This window comes from Canis aureus, chromosome X (assembly GCF_053574225.1).
Source record: "Canis aureus isolate CA01 chromosome X, VMU_Caureus_v.1.0, whole genome shotgun sequence".
Classification (NCBI taxonomy): domain Eukaryota; kingdom Metazoa; phylum Chordata; class Mammalia; order Carnivora; family Canidae; genus Canis; species Canis aureus.
This window is the reverse complement of record NC_135649.1, coordinates 31732721-31756855: the sequence shown is the minus strand read 5'-3', so window position 1 is coordinate 31756855 and position 24135 is coordinate 31732721. Positions and strand designations below refer to the sequence as shown.

General features: G+C 45.0%; 1 long non-coding RNA gene and 1 pseudogene across 2 annotated transcripts in view; both read right to left on the bottom strand.

Moving 5' to 3' along the window:
• Positions 1-7121: 7121 nt before the first annotated feature.
• The window catches only part of LOC144308092 (uncharacterized), a 29758-nt gene continuing 12744 nt past the window's right edge, over positions 7122-24135 (bottom strand). For both annotated transcript variants that reach the window (XR_013374738.1, XR_013374737.1), the window contains exons 2-3: positions 11465-11612; positions 7122-10796 (exon numbers count right to left, since the gene is read on the bottom strand). This is a non-coding gene — a long non-coding RNA (uncharacterized LOC144308092). The remainder of the gene's footprint in view (positions 10797-11464; positions 11613-24135) is intronic.
• LOC144307655 (small ribosomal subunit protein uS2 pseudogene) lies at positions 21459-22487 on the bottom strand (annotated as a pseudogene).

Genomic DNA, 24135 nt, shown 5'->3' with positions numbered 1-24135 from the left:
TGTAAAAAAAAGTAACCAGAGCTTCTCTTCATAAGGAGGTTTTTAGATGTAAAACTTAAATAGCTAAATTAATATTCCTATTTCTAACTTAATTTCTCCAGAAATCTTAGCTCAGGTCTTTTTTTTTAAGATTTTATTATTTATTCATGAGAGACACAGAGAGAGGCACAGACACAGGCAGAGGGAGAAGCAGGCTCCACACGGGAGCCCGATGCAGGACTCGATCCCGGGACTCCGGGGTCACACCCTGAGCCGAAGGCAGACGCTCAACCACTGAGCCACCCTGGCGTCCCTAATTTCTCCAGAGAATAAATAATAAATTTAAGTGAGCTGTGGGCTGCTGAGGTACTTCCCACGCTCTGGTTCCATAGCTTAATGCCAGTCAAAACCGAAAAGTATGGCCTTTCATTGAAGGCTCTTGAGTAAAAATCAGCTGTTGGGTGATAAAGCCGCCTCTGACTCTGTCCTTTGGAAAGTGCTCAAAGTACAGCCGGTCCCGTAAAACCAGAGGGATTTCTCTGCGAACACCTGGAAAGTTCCCTCCGCCTCAGAGGACCAGGGCAGGTTGGGGAGGCAAAAGCGAAGTAGCAACAGCCATCGTGTCCTGAAGTTTGGTGTGAGGCCAGGCGCTGGTGGCACCGGTGGCGCTGGACCTCGGCCACCCCCACCCCGGGCTGGTGCAGGCCTGCAGTGGCCGCAGGCAAGTGGAGCTCCCGCAGGGTCTCTCCCACTGGCCTCGGCCTCGCTGGGCCCGCTTGCGGCTCCTTCTCCCGGCTGGAGGCAGAAAGAGGCAGAGCGAGGCCCCGGGGTCTTCCCGGGCTTTTGTCCTTGTGGGTTTGAGGGAATCCTTGGCGGGTTCCAGTTTGTCCTTGGTACAGAATGACGCCCCCGCCCCCGCCGACTCCTTAACTGCAGGACCGGCCGCCGGCGGAGTGCTCACCGCGGGTCTGTACTAGCGCCGCTCCACAGCGGGCGGTGCGGGCAGGTACCATTCCGCGGATGCGGGGGGCACGCACTTGCCCCGGGTCACACAGGGAGTGGAGGGCGGGCCGGGGCGGGGCGGGCAGTCGCCTCTCCAGCCCGTAGGAACCCACAGCACAGGGCAGCCCGGGGGGCTCAGCGGTTTGGCGCCGCCTTCGGACCAGGGCCTCATCCTGGGGTCCCGGGTCGAGCCCCACGTCGGGCTCCCTACGTGGAGCCTGCTTCTCCCACTGCCTGTGTCTCTGCCTCTCTCTCCCTCTCTGTCTCTCATGAATAAATAAATAAAATCTTAAATAAAAAAAAAAAAGAACCCACAGCACAGTGGCTGGCCCGGGCATCGTGACGCAGCCTGGCACACGCGCTCTTCACCCAGCAGCTAGCAGAGGCTTATTGACCGAAGGTCACAGGTGCAGAAGGCTACACGAGGGACCTTATTTTCACAAGACGTCCTGTCCTTGTTGCAGACCACCGGAGGATAACAATCTCCCTCCCTCTGCTCCCATGGACCCTCATAAATAAAGTGGCTGAAATAGTATATATAAAGCAATTTGGTGTGATCATCTGCAAATAACTGCTACTCTCAAAGACAGACTTCCAAAGACCACATTAAGGATGTGTGCACAAATCTTACACTACCCCCTCTCCATCACACCAGCACTAAAGTGTGATAAAAAAAAAAAAAAGAGAAGGATCCCTGGGTGGCACAGCGGTTTAGCGCCTGCCTTTGGCCCAGGGCGCGATCCTGGAGACCCGGGATCGAATCCCACATCAGGCTCCCGGTGCATGGAGCCTGCTTCTCCCTCTGCCTGTGTCTCTGCCTCTCTCTCTCTGTATGTGTGTGACTATCATAAAAAAAAAAAAGAGTGAGAAATTTAGGGGCGCCTGGGTGGCTCAGCGGTTGAGCGTCTGCCTTAGGCTCAGGGCATGATCCTGGGGTCCTGGGATGGAGTCCTGTATTGGGCTCCCCATAGGGAACCTGCTTCTCCCTCTGCCTGTGTCTCTGCCTCTCTGTGTGTGTCTCTCATGAATAAATACATAAAATATAAAAGAATAAGAAATTTAAGAGGTACCTAGCGGCTCAGTCGGTTGAGCCTCTGACTCTTGGTTTTTGCTTCCGGTCATGGTCCTCAGATCAAGCCCCCACCCCCATGGGCTCCGCACTCAGCAGAGCGCCGGCTTGAGATTCTCTCTCCCTCACCGGCCTTTCCCCCTGCTTACTCTACAATAAAAAAGAAATGAAAAATTTAAAAGCATTGATACAGGGAATTAACTAATGACCAAAAATGATAAACTGATGCCTCCAGGATAAAGGTACTACGGAGCTGTTGAATCGAATTCCCATGTCCCCTCAATGGCGGGGTTGCTGACACAGCAGGCTCAGCCTCCCTCTCCTGCCCTTATTTTTCTCTTCCAACTCGCTAGAAGAAAGGCCACATCTGCAAGTCACGTGAGCAGAACCCTTTCCTTCATCAAGGCACGGCGTGGCTTGGCTATGGTGAGGTAGAACCATCCCACCCTGGCCAAATTTTTGTAAAAAGGGGACGATGATAAAGGTGGTTGTACAGGTTTTTACCAGGTACAGTTGTCCAGCATGGTCCCCTTCTCAATATTTAGGATATTAACACGTCCCAGGGTACCTGTAAATACATTTTAACCATAAAGGGGGACACATGGGGGGCTCAGCGGTTGAGCATCTGCCTTTGGCTCAGGGCCTGATCCTGAGGTCTCGGGATCGAGTCCCACATCAGGCTCCTTGCATGGAGTCTGCTTTTCTCCCTCTGCCTGTGTCTCTGCCTCTCTCTCTCTGTGTCTTTCATGAATAAATAAATAAAATCTTAAAAAAAAAAAAAGCCATCAGTCTGGCCTGGCTCTTAGTTGACATTTTTCAGTGGGGAACAAGAATTCAGGAAGATAGTTGGGGTGGAGGGGACTATGGAAACTCGCCCTGGTCCACAACACAGGCCCAGTAAAGGGCAAACTTGCACTGTTGTGGGGCACCTGCAGCCACGGAGCGGAGCCCAGCGGACTCCACCGCTGTGTCCAAAGTCAAAGGATGGGCCCCTTGTACTGCCAGGGTTCTTGAATACACTAAGCACTGGGCAGGGGGGCCACTTGCACCCAGACGTGGGTTTACTACTAAAAAACGTGGAGTACTTGGGACTTTCTCAAGGGGCGTGTGGGGTTTCTTGTAGGGTGCATCTGAGCACCCAAGGGGCTCCGCTTTCAGCTCATTATCGCAAAGACCGGAATCAAGCAGCCCCCACGTTAATCGCTTCGTCCGACTCACGGGGTTCGCGGACTCTGGGTGCGAACGGACCCCCACCCGGAGTCCCACCTATTAGTTGTCCACCGGCCGGAAGGGAAGAGTCGTGCTCGGAGCCCACACGACGAGCGGCACTACCGTCGCTTGGCTGCCGGGGGCCCCGCGCCTTGTCCAGCCCTACCTCTCAGTCCCTCGCCCTGGAGGAGCTCGGGGCGACAGCCCTGCACCGACCTGCGTCCCGCGAGGCCGAGCGCGGAGCCATTTTCCCCGGCGTCTCCCAGGGCCCGGGGGCGTGGTGGGAAGTTCCGTTCTCCCGCTTCCCCGCCCGCGCCCGCGCCCGCGGCGGGCTCGCACCACGCCGCAAAGCCCCTTCCCCGGGCGGCGCCCCGCGGGAATCTGGAGCCGCCCGCTGAGCGGCCAGTTAGGACACCCGGCCCGCGCGCGCCCCCTGCCGGCAGCGCCCTGCAGCCGCCGCCCCGCCCCGCCCCGCCCCGCCCCGCCCACACCGTGGCCACGCCCCGGCCGCGTGCTCGCCCGCCAAGCCCCCCCCCCCCCCCCCCGCCCCGCGTCTTCAGAGCCAAAAGCCACCTAGCCGGCCGAAGGCCACCAGGGTCCCCCACCCAAGACTCCGGGGTGGGGGCAAACCCACTGGCCATCAAGGCAAATATTTTCATGCAGTGTTTTTTTTTAAGACTTTATTTATTTATTCATGAGAGACACAGAGGAAGAGACACAGGCAGAGGGAGAAGCAGGCTCCAGGCAGGGAGCCCCACGTGGACTCGATCCCGGGACTCGAAGATCAGGCCCCGGGCTGAAGGCGGGGCTAAGCCACTGAGCCACCGGGGCTGCCCATCATGCAGGGTTTAAATGCAAGTAGGGGGGATCCCTGGGTGGCTCAGCGGTTTGGCGCCTGCCTTCGGCCCAGGGCGCGATCCTGGAGTCCCACGTCGGGCTCCCGGCATGGAGCCTGCTTCTCTCTCCTCCTGTCTCTGCCTCTCTCTCTCTGTCTATCATAAATAAATAAATAAATCTTAAAAAAAAATGGAAGTAGGGAAACATCGGTCAGAATCCTGTTTTGTAAATAACGTTTTATTGGGGCTGTGCATGACACGGTGGAGCAAGTACAGGATCAGGTCCTACCTATATTTAAATTTTGATAATTTTTATATCATAAGTTATTTTTGCAATGACTTTAATGTTACGTTAAGTACCGCACTAAACGGCGTACCTTGGGGACACCTGGGTAGCTCAGTGGTTAAGCATCTGCCTTCTGCTCAGGTCATGGTCCCGCAGTCCTGGGTTTGAGTCCTGATTGGGCTCCCTGCAGGCAGTCTGCTTCTCCCTCTGCCTGTGTCTCTGCCTGTGTCTCTCATGAATAAATAAAATCATTTTTTAAAAAAAGTGTACCTTGATTACTGATTTATTTAGTCCTACATTATATTTTGCATGGGAGGCAAAACCATCCCCTAAAGCAAACCTCAAACTGAGTATTTACATAAGTGTCCTGGGAGGAGGGGCATGAAGGGGATAGAAATCTCAAAACAAGCCTGAAATAATCTCCGTGTATTTAATGTCATCCACATCTCCAAATACCGGGCATTGGTGATTTTCTCCTCTCAGAAAGGAGCTTGCAGTAAGCATGGGTGTAAATGAAACCACAGTGCAGGTGAGTCAACCTGTGAAAAGCAATTGGGCCAGGCAGCCATTCTAAAACATGCTTCAGGACTTTTGTCCTGGGCTTTTTCATGTTGATTTTTATTGTTTTCCATGATCAGAAAACAAGTTTTGAATTTGGGGGCTTTAAGGGATAGAAAATCAGATAAATTCCAGATTATGGAAATTGCCCATTACCAATGGAAATGTTAATTCCTAAAGGAAATGAAAGTAGAACCATTTTTCTACACCTGTGCTATACATATGCAATTTTTTAAAGAAGGATTTTATTTATTCATGAGAGGCACAGGGGGAGAGAGAGAGGCAGAGACACAAGTAGAGGGAGAAGCAGGCTCCATGCAGGGAACCCAACATGGGACTCGATCCTCGGTCTCCAGGATCACGCCCTGGGCTGAAGGCAGCGCTAAACTGCTGAACCACCCGGGCTGCCAGCAATTTTTTTTTTTTTTTTTTGCAATAAAGCTCAACTCCTAACAGAAATCCTTTAGGGTGGATATGGTAGCCCTTCGTAAACTAGTATCTGTTTCTTGTGTAGTCATGCTGGAACATTAATGCACCGAGAAGCGGCTGCGTATAAGAGAGTTCAACTACTCAATTATTTAAAATATTAAAAAGCAAGCAGAAGCTCTGAGCTAAAATGAGTGATTTTCTAAGTATGTTGGCACTAGTGCAAGGGAGCCATTTGTCCACAGAACACAGAATAGGAGTGCCTAATGTCTGCTTAGTCATGTTGAGGCTGATGGAGGAAGAGAGCTTCCAGTCCAAGTCCTCCTGTTGTTTTTAAGCATTTGGTAAAGCAATGTAGGGAGAGGCATCCCTAAATTTGTCTAAAAACCAAAGCAAAAAAACACAACAATGGATAAACTTCCACTGCTAAAAAAGGGTGAAAATGGGTGTTCTGACACAGGGATTGCAGATGCCACACAAGTTCAATGTTATGAAGCTCTTACCAAAGGTATAAGTAAGTATTTTCTTGAGGATTTTCTAATGTCTAAAGGACATTCCCCGCCCCCCCCCCCCCCCCCCCGGCTTTTGGCAGTACAATTACAAACAGGTGGGTTTTCTGGAATTTGTTTGATGGGTAGGGGAAGGCTGTCAATTTTAGGTAGATTTGTACCTATGTTAATTTGAAGTACTTTTTCTATTTTCTTTTTTTTTTTTTTTTACTTTTCCATTTTCTCAAGCAGTGATGATTTATTTGTGTGTCATGGGATCAAACGGTGATAACTTGAGATGACAGGGAAATTTTATCAAAGTATTGCAGGTGGAAAATCAGGATGAGCTCATTATTAGCTTTGCTGTAGAGCGTGTGTGAATGCATTGTTGGAAACAGGATGTGGCTCTAGCAGTGGGTGTCTGAAAAGCAGCTCAACAAAGCAGCCCCCTGGGATCCCTGGGTGGCGCAGCGGTTTGGCGCCTGCCTTTGGCCCAGGGCGCGATCCTGGAGACCCGGGATCGAATCCCACGTCAGGCTCCCGGTGCATGGAGCCTGCTTCTCCCTCTGCCTGTGTCTCTGCCTCTCTCTCTCTCTCCGTGTGACTATCATGAATAAATAAATTAAAAAAAAAAAAGTCTTGTTAAAAAAAAAAAAAAAAAACAAAGCAGCCCCCTGAGTGCTGCAACCTAAGGCCACAGCTGGGCTCACCAGGCAGGTGTGGCCAGGACTTGGGAGGCTCAGGCCTCTTCCTTCTCAAACAGGCAAAGCAAACTCAGAGGAAAAGAAAAAGTTTGGTGACTTGCTTTTGCTGGGTTTATGTAGTGGTCCCTTGATGGAGTTCTGAAAAGAAAGAAAATGTTCTCATCTACTTTCAAACTCTACAGCCTGAATTCCAAGAAACTCTTAACATATGCTTTTCCTTAACTCTTTTGCAAATATAATAGACCTGTTTTATGAAGTATTGGGAACAGGGACCTAATATTGGCCAGGATGACAGCCCACTGTGGGCTCCGACTGTTTGTGGAGGTTTAACTACTGGTGCATGTGAATCCTTCTTTACATGTGAATCCTTCTTTACAATTACATACTCATGCAGGGGAAGGGCCTTAGATCCTGAATCTGAGAGAAAAAGCAAAGAGTCAGACAGGGAGAGGAGGCCCACAGTGTCACAATTTAGAATTTGAAAACTTCCAGACGGATTAAATACAATGTAAATTCTGTTAATTAGGATAATGGATGATGAGTGGACAGTGAGGTCAACTGAAATGTTTTTTTAAAAAAATAATTTTATTGAGGCATAACCAACATACATTAGATTCAGGTGTACAACATAATGAAATGTTATAATGGTCTGTATACAATGCAAAATGATCATTTAAGTCTAGTTAACATGTCATCAGTTACAATTTTTTTCTTGTGCTGAGAACTTTAAGATCTACCCTCTTAGCAACTTTAAAAATATGCAGTACAGTATTATTAACTAGTCATCATGCGTACATTATATCTCATGACTTATAACCAAAAGTTTGTACCTTTTGACCCTCTTCACCTATATCTCCCACCTCTAGCAAATGCCAATCTGTTCTCTATAAGCTTGGTTTCTTGTTTTATGGGTTTAAAAAAAAAAGATTTATTTATTTGAGAGAGCGAGCAAGAGCATGTGCAAACATGAATGAAGGGACGGGCAGAGGGAGAGGGAGAGAGAATCCTCAAGTAGTCTCCCCACTGAGTGCAGAGCACAACTCAGAGCTCGATCCCAGGAGCCTGAGCCAAAATCAAGAGTTGGCTGCTTAACTGAGCCACCCAGGCTCCCCTTGGATTTTTTTTAGATTCCACACGTAAGGGGCACCTGGGTGGCTGAGATGGTTGAGCATCTGTCTTCTGCTCAGGTCATGGTCTCCAGATCCTGGGTTCAAGCCCCACATCGGGCTTCTGGCTCAGCAGGGAGCCTGCTTCTCCCTCTCCCTCTCTCCCTGACTTGTGCACATTCTCTAAGATGAATAAATAAAATCTCTAAAAAAAATAGATTCCACATGTAAGATCATACCATATTTGTCTTTGACTGACTTAATTTAGCACCATGCCCTGGAGGTCCATCCATGACATGCAGGACTAGGAAGGGAGACACGGGTAGGGGCTGCATGACGAGGCTCACAGAAATCCGAGATAGGGAGAAATGCTGAAGCATACAAAACCAGAGATAGGGGTTACTGTTGGGGGTTGTGGAGGCCGAGAAAAATTAAGGCCATTCCACCTCAAGTTTAGCATTAGCACAAGTACAGCCATCTTGGGCCCCTGGGAATAAGAGCTGAACTTTACAGGAAAAACTGCAGAATGTCCTCGGCAGGAAATCCCATATCAGATCTTAAGAAACTCCCCGACCCTTTCCCCATATTGGAAAGAAAAAAAAATTCCTCCACCTCTTCTGAAAATCCCCTAGACCAGCCCATAAAAAACCCAGCTGTAACCCACTTAGGGGTCCAAGCCCCTGCTCTGCTGTGTGGAGTATACTTGAACCCAAGCTCGAGCTTGTAAATAAACCCTCGTGTACTTGCATCGGTGTCGGCTCCTTGGTGGTTTCTCGGATTCACAATCTTGGGCACAACAGGGGTGAGTTAAGACTGCAGAGGAATAGGGGACCCTAAGTGTGTCTGGTCCCTGGAATTCAGCTAGATGGTTATCAAATCACCTGAATACCTGCAAAATCGATCAGAGATCTGAGATAAGAAATGCTGCAATTCTAAAATTAGAAAAGTGACTACTTTTTGGAAGGTATGAGGTGCCAAAATGTGAACCTGAGGTGATATAGCGATATACTGGAGGCTAGGTGGAGGGGAAGAAGCCTACTTAAGAAGGCTACTACAAAGTATTAGAAGTAGCCGAGCACAAAATCAGAACGTTTAGAAGTCTGCTCTTGTGGGGGACGTCCCTGGCCTAAAGGTGTTCAGGTAGTGAAGTGGGGGCGGAATCCCAGGTGGGACGGTGTGGTCTCAGGATCCCCAGGGCCACAAGAACAGTGGTGCCTGAGTGCAGCAGGGTTCCCAGGCATCAGAGTGGGGAAGCTGGGTGCAAAGAGCGGGCCTAGGCGCGGACTTTGCTTGCTGTTGCCATACACAGAGAACTGCTGCCCACTTGCAGGACTACTCTCCCGGGCATGAGCCGGGCAAAAGGCAGAAGCGCCCAGAGACCCCTGCCCTCCCCTGAGAGGAATGGTGTGGGTCTGTGCCATAGGAGTCTGTGAAGTTTGGAGACTCGACACTGGGTCACATGCCTAAGATAAAAATGCTTGGTCACAGGCTGGGTGAACACAGAGTGTGGGCAGAAACCAGGGAGACAAGAGTGACTGCTTTTCCGTGAGGGCTCACTGAAGAGTGGGGGGGTGCAAACTTTCAGCTCGGGGGCTAGAGATGGGGGCCCTGCCATATTCATCCCCCACATCAGTGCTGAAAGCCAGCAAAGAGCAAAACAGCACCACATAGTGCAATCTGGAGCCGCTTACACTGAGCCGGGCCCCCTGGCAAGGAAGGTGCAGTTCCGCCCAGGCAAGGACAACTGAGAATCAGTGCAACAAACCCCGCCCCCAGACACCAGCAGGAGCTTCCGGCTAATACCAAGGTTAATGATCATACAGGACTGTAGAACTTCAGCGATCAGGGAAAACAGTATACAGCATTCATGGTCTTTTATTATCCTTTAGTCTTTCAGTTTTGTTTTTTTTTTCCTTTTTAGCTATTATTTTTTCAAAAAAAATTTTTTTAATGATTTTATTTATTTATTCATGAAAGAGAGAGGCAGAGACGCAGGCAGAGGGAGAAGCAGACTCCCTGCAGGGAGCCCGATGTGACCCCGGGATCTGCTTGTCCAGGGGTAAGGGATTTTTGTTAAATTTTAAATTCCGGACCCCGGGATCACGACCTGAGCCGAAGGCAGACGCTCAACCCCTGAGCCACCCACGTGCCCCTTACTTTTTCAATTGTTAAATTATTTTTAATTTTTATATAAAAGTGTTCATATATATGTATATATATATACACACACGTATATGTATATATATTTGGTTCCCTTTCATTATATTTTGTTTTATTTTTGAACATATATAAGTTTTTCCTTTTTTTCCTATTTTGGGATCTAGTTCATTGTTTTGTTCTGTTTTACTTCTTGTTTGATTTTTCTTATTTTGTATTGTTTGTGTTTTCTTCTGGTTTGTTTCTTTTTCAGGTGGTGGTGGTGTTATTTTTGTCTTTTCTGTCTTCTATTCTTTTCTGGACATAAGGACAAGGCAGAGAAACTCACCCCAAAAGAAAGAATGGAAGGATATACTCACTGCCAGGGATTTAATCAATATGGATATAAGTAAGAAATCAGAACAGAATTCAAAACGATTATAAAGGGGATCCCTGGGTGGCGCAGAGGTTTAGCGCCTGCCTTTGGCCCAGGGCGCGATCCTGGAGACCCGGGATCGAGTCCCACGTCGGGCTCCCGGTGCATGGAGCCTGCTTCTCCCTCTGCCTGTGTCTCTGTCTCTCTCTCTCTCTCTCTGTGTGACTATCATAAAAAAAAAAAACGATTATAAAGATACTAGCTGGGCTTGAAAACAGCATGAAAGACACTAGAGAATCCGTTATGGTAGAAATAAAAGAACTAAGATCTAATCAGGCCAAAATTAAAAATGGTATTATAGAGATGCAGTCTAAAAGGGAAGCTCTAACAGTAAGGATAAAGGAGGCAGGAGAGAGAGTCTATGATGTAGAAGACAAAATGATGGAAAATAGCTGAGGGGCACCTGGGTGGCTCAGTCAGTTGGCCAACTGCCTTCGGCTCAGGTCACAATCCTGGGCACTTGGGATCTAGCCCCGCATCCGGCTCCCTGCTCAGTGAGGAGTCAGCTTCTTTCTCTCCCTGCTGCTCCCTCCGCTTGTGCTCTATCAGATAAGTAAAAACCTTTAAAGAAAAGAAAAAGAAAAGAAAGAAAGTGTAGCTGAGCAAAAGAGAGAAAAACAACCACTAAATCACAAGGGAGACTTTGAGAAATCAGTGATACCATAAAGCAAAATAGTATCTGGATAATAGGGGCCCCAGAAAAGGAAGGGAGGGCCAGAAGGTTTATTTGAACAAATTATAGCTGAGAACTTCCCTAATCTGACGAAGGAAATAGGCATTCAAGTCCAGGAGGCACAGAGAAACCCCTCTCAAAAATCAATAAAAATAGGTCAACACCACAACATATATTAGTGAAGCTTGCAAATTTCAGAGATAAAAGAGAAAATCCTGAATGCAGCTCAGGACAAGAGGTCCTTAACGTACAAGGATACAAACATTAGACTGGCAGCAGACCTGTCCACAGAGACCTGGCAAGCCAGAAAGAACTGGCATGATATATTCAGTGTGCTAAATAGGAAAAATATGCAGCCAAGAATACTTTATCCAGCAAGGCTCTCATTAAGAATAGAAGGAACAGACAATCTACAGAAACAGTGACTTTACAGGTAATATAATGGCACTAAATTCATATCTTTCAACAATTACTCTGAATGTAAATGGGCTAAATGCTCTCTAATCAAGAGACATAGGGTATCAGATTAGATTAAAAAAACAAAACCTAGGGGTACCTGGGTGGCTCAGTCGGGTAAGCAGCTGCCTTTGGCTCAGGTCAGGATCTCTGGGTCCTGGGATCAAGCCCCATATAGGGCTCCATGCTCAACAGTGAGTCTGCTTCTCCTTCTTCCTCTGTTGTTCCCCTGCTTGTGCTCTCTCTCTCTGCAAATAAATATTTTTAAAAACCAAGATTCATCACAATATGCAGTCTACAAAAGACTCATTTTAGATGTAAAGATACCTCCAGATTGAAAGTAAGGAGGTGGAGAACCATTAATCATGCTAAAGGACATCAAAAGAAAGCTGGAATAGCCATCCTTATTATCAAACTAGATTTTAAACCAAAGACTGAAATAAGAGATAAAGAGGGACACTCATAATAAAAGAGTATCAAACAAGAAGATTTAACAATTGTAAATATTTATGCCCCTGATTTGGGAGCAGCCAAATATATAAACCAATTAACAACAAAATTAAAGGAACATTGATAATAATACAATAATAGTAGGGGATTTTGAAACCCCAGTCACAGCAATGGACAGATCATCTAAGCAGAAGATCAACAAGGAAACAAGGGCTTTGAATGACACACTGCACCAGGTGGCCTCCATGGATTTTTTTAAAAGATTTTTTTATTTATTCATTCATGAAAGACACACAGAGAGAGGCAGAGACATAGAGGGAGAAGCAGGCCCCATGCAGGAAGCCTTATGTGGAACTTGATCCCGGCACTCGGGGATCACGCTCCAAGCCAAAGGCAGACACTCAACTGCTGAGCCATGCAGGCGTCCCCTTCACAGATTTTTCAGAGCATTTCATCCTAAAGCAACAGAATGCACATGGATCATTCTCCAAAATAAATCACATGCTGGGTCACAAATCAGACTGGGTCACAAAAAAGACTGAGATTATACCATGCATATTTTCTGACCATGATACGTTAAAACTTGAGCTCAATCACAAGAGAAAATTTGGAAGGAACATAAATAAATGCAGGTTAAAGAGCATCCTACTTAAGAATGAATGGGTCAACCGGGGAATTAAAGAAAAATTTAAAAAATACATGGAAACAAATGAAAACAAAAACACGACAGTTCAGGGCAGCCCTGGTGGACCAGCAGTTTAGCGCCGCCTTCAGCCCAGGGTGTGATCCTGGAGACCCAGAATCGAGTCCCACATCAGGCTCTCTGCCTGGAGCCTGCTTCTCCCTCTGCCTGTGTCTGTGCCTCTCTCTCTCTCTCTCTCTTTCATGAATAAATAAATAAATAAATCTTTTAAAAAAAACACACACGACAGTTCAGAACCTTTGAGATACAGCAAAGGCAGACCTAAGAGCAATACAAGCCTTTCTCAAGAAAGAAGAAAGTCTCAAACACACAAACTAATCTTACACCTAAAGGAGCTGGAGAAAGAACAGCAAATGAGGCCTAAATCCAGCAGGAGAAGCGAAATAATAAAGATTAGAGCAGAAATCAATGATATAGAAAAAAAAAGAACAGATCAATGAAACTAAAAGCTGGTTCTTTGAAAGAATAAGATCGATAAACCCCTAGCCAGACTAATCAAAAAGAGAAAGGACCCAAATAAATAAAATCATGAATGGAAGAGGAGAGATAATAACAAACACCTAAGAAATATAAATATAGGGCAACATTAAGAGCAATTATATGCCAACAAACTAGGCAATCTGGAAGAAATGCATGTATTCCTAGAAACTTATGCACTACCAACACTAAAACAGGAAGAAATAGAAAACCTGAACACACCCATAACCAACAAAGAAATTGAATCAGTAATCAAAAATCTCCCAACAGGGGCACCTGGGTGGCTCAGGTCATGATCCCGTCCTGGGATCGAGTCCTGCATGGGGCTCCCCACAGGAAGTCTGCTTCTCCCTCTGTCTCTGCCTCTTTCTCTGTATCTCTCATGAATCAATCAATCAATCAATCTTGAAAAAAAAATCTCCCAACAAACAATAGTCCAGGGCCAGATGGCCCTCCCAGTGGACTTCTACCAAACATTTAAAGATGAATTAATACCTACTCTTCTGAAGCTGTTTCAAAAAATAGAAATGGGGGACGCCGGGTGGTTCAGTGGTTGAGCATCTGCCTTTGGCTCAGGGCGTGGTCCTGGGGTCCTGAGATCGAATCCTGCATCAGGCTCCCTGTGGGAAGCCTGCTTCTCCCTCTGCCTGTGTGTCTGTCTCTGTCTCTCTCTGTGCCACTCATGAATAAATAAATAAAATCTTTAAAAAAACAGAAATGGAAGGAAAACTTTCAAACTCATTCTATAAGGCCAGCATTACCTTGATCCCAAGACCAAAGACTCCACTAAAAAGAATTATAGACCAATATCCCTGATGAACATGGATGCCAAAATTCTCACCAAGTTACTAGTCAATAGGATCCAACAGTATATGAAAAGGATTATTCACCATGACCAAGTGGGATTTATGCCTAGGCTACAAGACTGGTTCAACATCTACAAATTAATCAACATGATGCACTACGTTAATTAAAGAAAGGACAAGAACCATATGATCCTCTCAATAGAAGCAGAAAAAGCATTTGACAAAATACAGCATCCTTTTTTTTAAAGATTTTTTAAAAATTTATTTATTCATGAGAGACAGAGAGAGAGAGAAGCAGAGACACAGGCAGAGGGAGAAGCATGCTCCCTGCAAGGAGCCTGATGTGGGACTTGATCCCGGATCCTGGGATCACACCCTGAGCTGAAGGCAGACTCTCAACCACTGAGCCACCCAGGTATCCCAACAGCATCCTTTCCTAATAAAAACTCTCTGCAGTATAGGGATAGAGGGAGCATATCTCAATATCATAAAAGCCAGGGATCCCTGGATGGCGCAGCGGTTTGGCGCCTGCCTTTGGCCCAGGGCGCGATCCTGGAGACCCGGGATCGAATCCCACATCGGGCTCCCGGTGCATGGAGCCTGCTTCTCCCTCTGCCTGTGTCTCTGCCTCTCTCTCTCTCTGTGACTATCACAAATAAATAAATAAATACCTTTAAAAAAATTAAAAAAAAAATCATAAAAGCCATATATGAAAAACCCATAGTGAGTATCATCCTAAATGGGGGAAAACTGAGAGCTTTTTCCCTAAGGTCAGAACATGGCAGGGATGTCCACTCTCGTCACTGCTGTTCAACATAGTACTGTAGTCCTAGCCTCAGCCATCAGACCAAAAAAAGAAATAAAAGGCATTTAAATTGGCAAAGAAGTCAAACTTTCACTCTTCACAGATGACATGATGGGTCATGTAGAAAACCCAAAAGAGGAAGGGTGCCTGGGTGGCTCTCAGTCAGTTAAGAGTCTGCCTTCCACTTAGGTCATGATCCCAGGGTCCTGGGACAGAGCCCCACATCGGGCTCCCTGCTTAGTGGAGAGCCTGCTTCTCCCTCTCCCTCTGTTGCTCCCCCTGCTTGTGCACTCTATCAAATAAATAAATAAAAATCTTTAAAAAAAATCAAAAGATTCCACCCCAAAATTGTTAGAACTGATACATGAATTCAGCAAAGTCACAGGATATAAAATCAATGTACAGAAATCTGTTGCATTTCTATACACTAATAATGAAGTAGCACAAAGAGAAATCAAGGAATTGATTGCATTTACAATTGCATCAAAAACCATAAGATACCTAGGAATAAACCTAACCAAAGTAGTAAAGGATCTGTACTCTGAAAACTATAGAACACTTATGAAAGAAATTGAGAAAGACACAAAGATATAGAAAAACATTCTATGCTTATGGATTGGAAAAACAATTATTGGGGTGTCCGGATGGCTCAGTGGTTGAGTGTCAGCCAAAGGATCAATGCTACCCAAAACAATCTACACATTCAATGCAATCCCTATCAAAATACCGTCAGCATTTTTCAGAGCTGGAACAAACAATCCTTAAATTCATATGGACCAGAAAAGAACCCTGAAAAACCAAAGGAATGTTGAAAAAGAAAAACAAAGCTGGAAGCATCAGAATTCCAGACTTCAAACTGTACTACGAAGCTGTGATCATCAAGACAGTGTGGTACTGGCACAAAACAGACACACAGATCAATGGAACAGAACAGCAATCCCAGAAATGGACCCTCAACTTGATGGTCAACTCATCTTCGACAAAGCAGGAAAGACTATCCACTGGAAAAAGGACAGTCTCTTCAACAAATGGTGCTGGGAAAATTGGACAGCCACGTGCAAAGAATGAAAGTGGAACATTCTCTTATACCACACACAAAAATAAACTCAAAATGGATGAAAGACTTAAATGTGAGACAGGAATCCATCAAAATCTGAGAAAAGAACACAGGCAGCAACCTCTGTGACCTCAGCTGCAGCAACTTCTTGCTAGATACATCTCCAGCGGCAAGGGAAACAAAAGCAAAAGTGAACTACTGGGACTTCATGAAGATAAAAAGATTCTGCACAGCAAAGGAAACTGTCAACAAAACTAAAAGGGAACCTACAGAATGGGAGAAGATAACTGCAAATATCTTATCTGATAAAGAACTATAGGGCAGCCCCGGTGGCTCAACGGTTTAGCGCCATCTTCAGCCCAGGGCCTGATCCTGGGGTCCCGGGATCGAGTCCCACATCAGGCTTCCTGCATGGAGCCTGCTTCTCCCTCTGCCTGTGTCTCTGCCCCCCTCTCTCTCTGTATGTCTCATGAATAAATAAATAATCCTTAAAAAAAGATAAAGAAAAAAAGATAAAGAACTATAATCTTTATATTCTATAAAGAAATTATCAAACTCAACATCCAAAACACAACAAATTCAGTCAAGAAGTAGGCAGAAGACATGAACATTTCTCCAAAAGACATACAAATGTCCAACAGACATATAAAAAATGCTCAACATCACTGGGCATCAGGAAAATACTAATCAAAACCACAATGAGATACCATCTCACACTGGTCAGAATGGCTAAAATTAACAACTCAGGAAACAACAGTTGTTGGTTAGGATGCAGAGAAAGGGGAACCCTCATACACTGTTGGTGGGAATGCAAACTGGTGCAGCCACTATGAAAAACAGTATGGAGGTTCCTCAAAAAGTTAAAAATAGAACTACTCTATGACCCAGCAATTATATTACTAGGTATTTATCCAAAGGACACAAATATAGTGATTTGAAGGGGCACCTACATCCCAATGTTTATAGCAGCAGTGTCCACAATAGCCACAATAGCCCAGATATCCATTCATCTGTCAATGGACATCTGGGCTATTATATATGTACACACACACACACACACACACACACACACAGAGGAATATTATGCAGCCATCATGAAGAATGAAATCTTGAAGAGCCTTGGTGGTTCTGTCAGTTAAGTAGCTGCCTTCCACTTGGGTCATGATCCTAGAGTCCTAGGATTGAGCCCTGCATGGGGCTCCATGCTCAGCAGAGTCTGCTTCTCCCTCTGTCCCCTTTCCTGCCTCCCTGCCCACCCCCACACTCTGCTCATGTTCTCTTTCTTTCCCCTGTCCTCAAACAAAATCTTAAAAAAAAAAAAAAAGAAGAATGATACCTTGCCATTTGCAATGACAAGGATGGAACTAGAGGGTATTATGTTAAGCGAAATAAGTCAACCAGAGAAAGACAAATACTATATGATTTCACCCATATGTGGAATTTAAGAAACAAAACAGATGAACATAGAAGGGCAGGAAAAATAAAATAAGATGCGAACAGAAAGGGAGACAAACCATAAGAGACTCTTAACTAAAACAAAAAGAAGACTAGGAGGGCCAAGTGTTGGAGACATCAGAACACATTTTTTTAGTGTTTTGTTTTAAAGATTTTATTTATTTATTCATGAGAGACACAGAGAGAGAGGCAGAAGCATAGGCAGAGGGAGAAGCAGGCTCCTTGTGAGGAGCCCAATGCAGGACTTGATCTGGGAACCCTGATCATACCCTGAGCTGAAGGCAGACGCTCAACCACTGAGCCACCCAGGCATCCCCATCAGAAAGTTTTAATTCTCAAAAATATGTCCCCTGTTGCCAAGGGTCATGTTGCCATCATAATCTTAGATGGACCCTATAATGCCATTTTTGTTCTGGAGCCCAAATGGAGATGGATATTCTGGTGGCCCTGGGGCCCAGAACACCCAGGGCTAATCTAATGGGTGAGATAATGGTACTGTGGTTAAGTAGGAAAATGTCTTTTTTTTAATAAAAGAGCTGCAAACAGAGATATTTAGCATCAAAGTATGATATTTGTAATCTACCTTGGATACCTCAGCAAAAATCCCTTATTTGGTGGTGCCTGGGTGGCTCAGTTGGTAAAGCTTCTGCCTTCAGCTCAGGTCATGATCCCGGGATTCGGGATCAAGCCCCTCATCAGGCTCCCTGCTCAGAAGGGGAGTCTGCTTCTCTCTCTCCTTTTGCCCCTGCTCGTATGCGTGCTCTCTCTCTTGCTCATTCAAGTAAATAAATAAAATATTTGAAAAAAGAAAAAGAAGAAAAAATCCCATATCTGAAAAAACAATGTCAAAATGCTAACAAACGGGACGCCTGGGTGGCTCAGCGGTTGAGCATCTGCCTTTGGCTCAGGGTGTGATCCCACAGTCCTGGGATTGAGTCCCACATCGGGCTCCCTGCAGGGAGCCTGCTTCTCCCTCTGCCTGTGTCTCTGCCTCTCTCTCTCTCTCTCTGTCTCTCATGAATAAATAAATAAAATCTTAAAAAAAATGTTAACAAATACTAAATAGTGGTATTAATTATACTATTCCCTTTGCTTTCCTGAATATTTTCATGATGAAAAGGGGAAAAAAACCTATGTCTTTGGGGTGGGGGGCATGCTTTCCAAGAGCTCAGTCTAATGGAGGAGACAGACGTAAACAGAATCCAGAGTGATACAGGGAAACATGAGGTGTTCTGGGCGTACGGAGAAGTCTCATTATCAGGCTGGCTTGAGGGTGGTTAAGGAATGGTGTCCTTTAAGCTAGTACTTTTTAAAATCAGTTGTATGGGGCAGCCAGGGTGGCTCAGCGGTTTAGCACCGCCTTTGGCCCAGGGCCTGATCCTGGAGACCTGGGATTGAGTCCCACGTCGGGCTCCCTGCGTGGAGCCTACTTCTCCCTCTGCCTGTGTCTCTGCCTTTCTCTCTCTCTCTCTCTCTCTCTCTCTCGAATGAATAAATGGGATCTTTCAAAAAAATCAGTTTTATTACAAAGTACTGCATGACCATTGTTGAAGTGAGTTAAGCCAAGCCATATGCAGGGAGAGACCGGCACTATACTCAGATGGACTCTCTGTATCACTGCCAGAAGCAAGAGAAAGAACATGAAATACTGAGGAGACAGAAGGCAGTTCTCAGGTTACAGAGGATGCTGCAAGAGTGACAGGGCATGTGTGATTAGAGAAAGATCAATCGGGGTCTGAACTTTACCCTGAAAGCTACAGAGTACTGAAGGATTTTAAGTAGGGGACAGACGTACTCACATTTGTGCTTTAAGAAAGTTCACTCAGGGGCGCCTGGGCAGTTCAGTTGGTTAACTATCTGACTGTGTTTCAGCTCAGGTCATGATCTCATGGGTTGTGAGATCAAGCCCTGTGTGTAGGCTCCATGCTCAGTGAGGAGTTTGCTTGAGATTCTCTCCCTCTGCCTCACCCTCCCCATTTGCACACATGTGCACTTTCTCTCTCAATAAATAAATAAATAAATAAATAAATAAATAAATCTTTTTTTTTTTTTTAAGTTCATTCTTCCAACAGTGAGAGAGAAAAGGAGCAACAGGAGCCAGGAAACCCAGGTGACATCAGAGGAAAAGACACCTTTACGTAATGTGTCCCCAGAGGCGGCACCCTCTATCAATCACCAGCCAGAAGGCACAAAAAGGTGACTTTCTGTGAGGCACCACCCCACAGGGAGTGTCTTCCATAAATCACCTGCCAGCCTGAGGGTGTCCTTTATGGTGTGCCTTTTTGAAAATGGCCCAGAGGTGCCCAATAAGTGTGAGAATGACACAAGAGAACTGCTCCATGGGCTGATGGAGCCCTGTATAGCTTGCTTTGCTGCCACATAGTCTCACAGCCCAACTCTGCCTTGGTTCGCTGCCACATGCCTTACACAGCCAGACACAACCCATGTGGAGTCACATTGCTCAGGGGTGAATCTCAGCTGTGTGAGCCTGAGTGCAGTACTTGCAACCTGCTGTGCCCCATTTCCCCAACTCTGAGATGTGTTCTGCAGTTACTATGTGGAATAAACAGCACTAATGGACACCAAGCACTGAGCAGGGTGCCAGGCATAAAGTCAGTGAGTGCTCAACAATTCTCGGCTACTGTTTTTGTGTTTAACCTTCCTCTGAAATAAGTTTTACCAAGCAAAACGAGTTTGGAAGCCAGGCTTGCAAAGTGATGCTGGCCTTCTTACCCCTGGAGTCTGTGTCAAGTCAGAGTCACTGTCGCTGTCATTGGAATACTTCTTGTGTTTTCTTTTAGAGGACTTTTTCTTTCTCCTTTTCTTGGACTTTTCTTTCGAATGACCAGACTTCTTCTTTTCTTCTACACAAGGTACAAATATAAAATTAACTTCTAAGCAAGTATTACAATGATCAGTTTTATTGTATTTGAAATACTGAAAAAGAACAAGATGACAGGCAACTTGAGTAAAAGCATAGTCTATTGTTCAACTATGTATAAACATTTTTTTTAACTTCTCAATAAAGAAGCTCTGTAGTATTTTAAAAAATACCTTCTGAAGTAGAAGCTGAAGTGCTGCTTTTCTTTGGCTCATCATCCTCTCCTGGTGTGTGCTCATCAATGCTGAATTTAAAGAAGATAGTTGTAAGAATCAGAAAAGTGATAAAATGTGAACCATGGAGTATAAAAATATGGAATCAAAAAATTTCAGTAATGATATCGATTGGCCAAGGACCATTAAAAGCTAATACTGGAATAACTTTATTCGAGGGTCTACCACCTTCATGATAATGTAATAATCACTTATGTTTGCATAAAGCTCTAGAGTTTACAAAGTCCTATTCAAACTAAAATCAACATGTATTTTTTTAAAGATTTATTTTTTTATTTATTTTTATTTTTTTATTATTTGAGAGAGAAGCGGGGGCAGAGGCAGAGGGAAAGGGGGAGACAGAATTCCAAGCAAACTTCCCACTTAATGCAGAGCCCAATGCAGGGCTTGATCCCACAACCCCCAGATCATGACTTGAGCCAAAACCAAGAGTTGGACACATAACCATCTGGGCCACCAGGTGCTCTGTATTTTCAATGCTTCCTACAAGATACTCACTTCAGACCTAACAGCATGCACACTGAAAGTGAAGGGATACAAAAACCTTTATCGTGGAAATACAAGTGGAAAGAAAGCTGGGGTAACAATACTTATATCAGACAAAACAGACTTTATTTAAAATTTTTTTTTTAATTCTTAGTAATCTATGTGCCCAACATGGGGCTTGAACTCATCACTCTGAGATCAAGAGTTGCACACACTACTGATTGAGCCAGTCACGGGCCCCAGACAAAATAGACTTTAAAACAACAACTAGGGGTGCCTGGGTGGCTCAGTCAGTTGAGCGTCTGCCTTCAGCTCAGGTCATGATCCTGGAATCCTGGAATCCAGCCCCGGATCAGGCTCCCTGCTATGCGAGGAGTCTGCTTCTCCCTCTCCCTCTGCCCCACCCCACTTGTGTTTACTCTCTCTCTCAAATAAATAAATAAAATCTTTTAAAAAACAACAACAGGGGTGCCTGGCTGGCTCAGTTGGTAGGGTGTGTGACTCCTGATCTTGGGGCTATGAGTTTGAGCCCCACTTTGAGCATACAGATTACTTAAAAAAAGACAAGACACAATGAAGGACACTACATAATGATAAAGGTAATCCAATAAGAGGATATAAAACTGTAAATATTTATGCACTCAACACGGAAGCACCGAATACTAAATACTATGCTATCTAAAGCAACTCTTAACAGACATAAGGGAAAAAACTGACAGTAATACAGTAATAGTAGGGGACTTTTTTTTTTTTTTTTAGAAACTGTTTATTTTCCGTCAACCTTATTTCCATTCTGTTCCTTCTGTGGAAGAGCAGCTTAAGACCACTCACTGGTTGTTCCTACCCATTCAGTGGCCTGAGCAGTGGGAGCTGCAGACCAATCTTCAGTGGCTGGCTGAGTGCTCCAGTCTTCAGTAGGGAACTGCTGAATAGGCACAGAGGGCACCTGCACGCCTTCAGACCAGTCTGCAACTTCAGGCTGAGTAGCAGTGAACTCAGGAGCTGGAGCCGTCCATTCACCCTGAAATTCCTCCTTAGTTACAGCCTTTTCAGCAGCGGCCTGTTCTTCCTTTTCAATCTCTTCAGGATCTCTGTAGAAGTAGAGATCAGGCATGACTTCCCATGGGTGCTCACGGGAAATGGTGCCATGCATGTGCAGGACTTCCCGGGCTAGCATCCACCACATCAGACCCACTGAGTGAGCTCCCTTGTTGTTGCAAGGGATGGCAATGTCCACGTAGCGCAGAGGAGAGTCTGTGTTACACAGAGCAATGGTAGGCAGGTTAACGTAAGATGCCTCTGTGAGAGGCTGGTGGTCAGCCCTGGGATCAGTAACCACCAGAAGCCTTGGCTCTCGGAAGGCTGCCTGGATCTGGTTAGTGAAGGTTCCAGGAGTGAAGAGGCCAGCAATAGGAGTGGCTCCAGTAGCAGCAGCAAATTTCAGCACAGCTCGCTGGCCAGTATTCCTAGACGATATAACACTGACATCAGCTGGGTTTTCAATGGCAACAATGGCACGAGATGCCAACAGAAGCTTCTCCCAGGTTCTCTTCAGATTTATGATGTAGATACCATCACTTTTCCTTTTGTAGATGTACTGTTCCATTTGGAAGTCAAGGTTGGTGCCACCTAAGTGGGTTCCTGCTGCAAGGAATTTGAGGACATCCTCCTCCTTCATTTGCAGAACATCAAGGGCTCCGGACATTGTTAAAGTTTCCCTTTAAGTTATGATGGGAACGCAAAACAACGCCATATGGACCCTTCCCTGGGTAGCGCGGAAAAGTAGGGGACTTTAACACCTTACTTACATCAATGGCTAGATAATCCAGACAGAAAATCAACAAGGAAACAGTGGCTTAGAAGGACAGATGGACCAGGTGGACCCAACAGATAAATTCAGAACATTCTATGCAAAAACAGTAAAATATATATTCTTTTCAAGTGCACACAGAATATTCTCCAGAATAGATCACGTTAGGCCACAACACAAGTCTCAATAAATTCAAAAAGACTGAAATCATATCATGCACCTTTTCTGACCACAACAGTATAAAACTAAAAATCAATCAAGAGAAATCTGGGAAGAACACAAATACAATGGAGGCTAACTAATATGCTACTAAACAATGAGTGAGTCAACCAAGAAATCAGAGGAAATAAAAAAATACATGGACACAAATGAAAAATCAAAACACAATGGTCCAAAATCTTAGGATGCAGCAAAGGCTGTTCTAAGACGGGAAATTATTATAGCAATACAGGCCTACCTCAAGAAGTAATGAAAAATCTCAAAAAACCACCTAACCATACACCTAAAGGACTTGGGGGAAAAAAAAACAACAAATGAAGCCTAAAGCCAGCAGAAGGAAGGAAATAATAAAGATTAGAGCAGAAATAAATGATACAGAAACTAAAAAAAAAAACCCAAAAGAACAGATCAATGAAACCAGAAGCTGGTTTTTGGAAAAGTCAACAAAATTGATAAACCTTTAGCCAGGTTCATGAAAAAAAAAAAAAAAAAAAAACAAGGGAGAGAGGGGGAAGGAGAGAGAGAGGGAAAGAGGGAGAGAGAGGGAAAGAAATAGGGAGAGAGAGAAGACTCAAAATTAGAAATGAAGGGGAACAAAAAGAAATGAAGGAGGAGAAATAATGACCAGTATCACAGAAATACAGAGGATTGTAGAATATTATGAAAAATTATATGCTAACAAGTTGGACAACCTAGAGAAATGGATAAATTCCTAGAAATACATGACTTTCCAAAACAAATCAGGAATAGAAAATTTGAACTAGGGGATCCCTGGGTGGCTCAGTGGTTTAGCACCTGCCTTCAGCCCAGGGTGTGATCCTAGAGTCCTGGGATCGAGTCCCACGTCGGGCTCCCTGCATGGAGCCTGCTTCTCCCTCTGCCTGTGTCTGCCTCTCTCACTGTGTGTGTCTCTCATGAAAAAATAAATAAAATCTTTAAAAAAATTTTGAACTAGTATTGAAATTGAATCAGTAATCAAAAACTCCCAATAAACAAATGTCCAGAACCAGATGACTTCAGAGGTGAATTCTACCAAACATTTAAAGAATTAATTCCAAAAAACAGAAAGGAAAGCTTCCAAATTCATTTATTTTTCTAAATTTTTTTTTAATTTATGATAGTCAGAGAGAGAGAGAGAGAGAGAGAGGCAGAGACATAGGCAGAGGGAGAAGCAGGCTCCATGCACCGGGAACCCGACGTGGGACTCGATCCCGGGTCTCCAGGATTGCGCCCTGGGCCAAAGGCAGGTGCCAAACCGCTGCACCACCCAGGGATCCCCCAAATTCATTTATGAGGCCAGTATTACCCTGATACTAAAATCAGATAAAGATACTACAAAAAAGAGAACTATATTCTAATATTTTTTATGAAATAGATATGCAAAAATCC